The sequence below is a fragment of the Rattus rattus genome, chromosome 11, assembly GCF_011064425.1.
Source record: "Rattus rattus isolate New Zealand chromosome 11, Rrattus_CSIRO_v1, whole genome shotgun sequence".
NCBI classification, from domain to species: Eukaryota; Metazoa; Chordata; class Mammalia; order Rodentia; family Muridae; genus Rattus; species Rattus rattus.
In genome coordinates this window covers 46,354,184-46,356,996 of record NC_046164.1, presented here as the reverse complement: position 1 = coordinate 46,356,996, position 2,813 = coordinate 46,354,184, and the positions used below count along the sequence as shown (strand labels likewise).

Here is a 2,813-nt window from a genome sequence, read left to right as displayed (position 1 = left end):
TATTGTTGATTTTTTCTTTTCTTTCGTCAAATTTATGACTTTGTAACTCTGTTCAGAAAAAAAGTTCTTCCTATAATGCTTATAGAGATGATGAAGAAATTTGTGATGAGTGAATTTTATTCAGAAATACCATTTTCTTGTGAATTTTTTAACCTGTTCTCCTGGTATCCTCCACTCATTTTGACTCCTATCACACTTCCTCAGTTTTTGTCGGGTTACCCTAATCTCTGACCAGAGAGGCCAGATGACTACTGTGGTATTCTTTTCCTCCTATTGGGTAGCCTTATGGAGGCTCAGCATGAAATTTTCTTTGCCTTGTCTTATTGTGTCTTGTTTGTCCTGTTTGGCAGTTCTCTCTTAAAAGCCTGCTCTTTTTTGAACAAGAAGTAGAGTTATGTGGGTGGGCCTAGGGGAAGGGACAGTGGGGAGGAGGGATTGGGATAAATGAATGAATGGAAAACTGTGGTTATGGTGAGCTGAATGAGAGAAGAGAATATATTCAATAAAATAATTTAGAAAAGTTTGGCAAAAATTCCAACCATCCCATTAAACCTAAAGAATAATATATAAGCCTATAAGAGAGATAAATCTAAGTGTCCTTAGATGTGTAAAAGAAAAAAATATGAGTCATGTTTAATGGTGCAAAGTGTATAATGAGATGTGATAATACTATTGTCTAGAAACTATCTTGCCTTTCCCGTTCCGGCCTGAGTGAAGCAGGCTCGTGGGCCAGTGATAACGCTGGGATTAAGAAGTTTTTAGAACCCGGGAGGTCGCGGACCGCTGCTTTGCAGCTGTTATCATGCCACAAAGTGAATATATTGAATTGCACCGCAAACGATATGGATATCGTTTGGACTACCATGAGAAAAAGAGAAGGAAAGAAGGTCGGGAGGCCCATGAACGTTCAAAAAAAGAAAAAAACAATGATCGGCCTGAAGGCTAAGCTCTACCATAAACAGCGCCATGCCGAGAAAATACAAATGAAAAAGACCATTAAGATGCATGAGAAGAGAAACACCAAGCAGAAGGATGATGAGAAGACTCCACAGGGAGCAGTCCCTGCCTACCTGCTGGACAGAGAGGGGCAGTCAAGAGCAAAAGTACTTTCCAACATGATTAAGCAGAAGCGGAAAGAAGAGGCAGGAAAATGGGAGGTCCCTCTACCCAAAGTTCGTGCCCAAGGAGAAACAAAAGTATTGAAAGTTATTCGAACAGGAAAAAGAAAAAAAGAAGGCATGGAAGAGAATGGTTACAAAAGTCTGCTTTGTTGGTGATGGTTTTACAAGAAAACCACCTAAATATGAAAGGTTCATTAGGCCAATGGGTCTACGTTTCAAAAAAGCCCATGTCACACACCCTGAGCTGAAAGCTACCTTTTGCCTGCCTATACTCGGTGTGAAAAAGAATCCCTCCTCCCCATTATATATAACCCTGGGTGTGATCACCAAAGGGACAGTCATTGAAGTGAATGTAAGCGAGCTGGGCCTTGTGACACAAGGAGGCAAGGTCATTTGGGGAAAGTATGCTCAAGTGACCAACAATCCTGAAAATGATGGGTGCATAAATGCAGTCTTGCTGGTTTGACAGTGACATCATACAAGTCATTCCACTCACAATGGAAGACTACAGTGTCAGGAAAACACCATCTCTGTGATCTTTCTGAACTACCAATCAGCCTTACTCCATGTTCAGTCATCAAGAAGTATTTATTAAATTGTAAAGAAAAAAAAAACACTGCCCAATTTTACAGTTGGCATGGAGCAAAAAAAAAAAAAAAAAAGATAGAAACTATCTTAAGTGGAATGGGTCCGTGTGACTTATTGTAACATTATATTTAGCAGTTCATAACTATCAAATTTACCATCGACTTAAACCTTGAAGCTTCAAAACATTAAAACCTCAGCACTTCAATATATGATTTTAGTTTTCCTCCCTCAACACTATTGTGAAACAAGAAGTCGAGATACACCTTTCAATACTTGACATGAGATGATCTTCCTGTACATTGACAGTCTATGGTAAGCTGCCCAAGGCAGCTGATCTATTGATGAAACAGTGCAATAGAGAGCCACTCTCTTTGCTCTAGCCCTGTTGTGGAACAAATACACTTCACTACCACAGTCTGCAGTCCTGTTAGTTTTCCATCAGAAAATTCAGTTCAGAAAACTGCCTAATTTCTCAAGCTATAATCTGAAATTTTGTCTGTGATTACTCATTCTTTGCAACAAGGCCAGTGGATTTTGTCCTTGAAAAATCTCTTCATCCTTAAAAAAATGAAGTAAAATATGTTTGCAATGCTTTTCTCAGCCCACTCCCTATGAATCTTTCATGAACTCTATTCATTCTCAAATCCAAGGACTCTTACTTACATCACATACACACATATATATGTATATTACATTATATTTGCAGTATTTATTATATTTATTATATGTAGTCCTCCATCTCTTTAGTGTTGGCTTATGTGCAAGTTTTTAGAGCATACCATTGGTGCTGGATAACACTAGATAACAAAATACAGGCTCATTCCTTAGGACTAATTCTCTCTTTCTTAGCAGTCTTCAGTTTCTTGTAAAGACTAATTCTTTCTTATTAGTCATCAGTTGCCCATGGTCTTAATCTATGACATAGGCCTCGTGAGATTCTTTCATCCACACTGGCTTATCAGTTATGATAATGATTATTCAGATTATGTTAAGTGAGCCTTATTCTTGTGATTGCATTGATGTGGCTTTCTTATAGAATCTGGAAGTCTTCTTGCTCCAGTTGTGCAGTCCTCTGCTTCTTACAATCAGTTTCATGCCATCTTC

The 2,813-nt window shown here is 38.5% G+C and overlaps 1 pseudogene across 1 annotated transcript; it reads left to right on the top strand.

Moving 5' to 3' along the window:
• Positions 1 to 697: 697 nt before the first annotated feature.
• Positions 698 to 1,612, top strand: LOC116912370 (annotated as a pseudogene). Its single transcript, XR_004389451.1, has one exon. The product of XR_004389451.1 is annotated as a ribosome biogenesis protein NSA2 homolog (transcript).
• Positions 1,613 to 2,813: the final 1,201 nt, after the last annotated feature.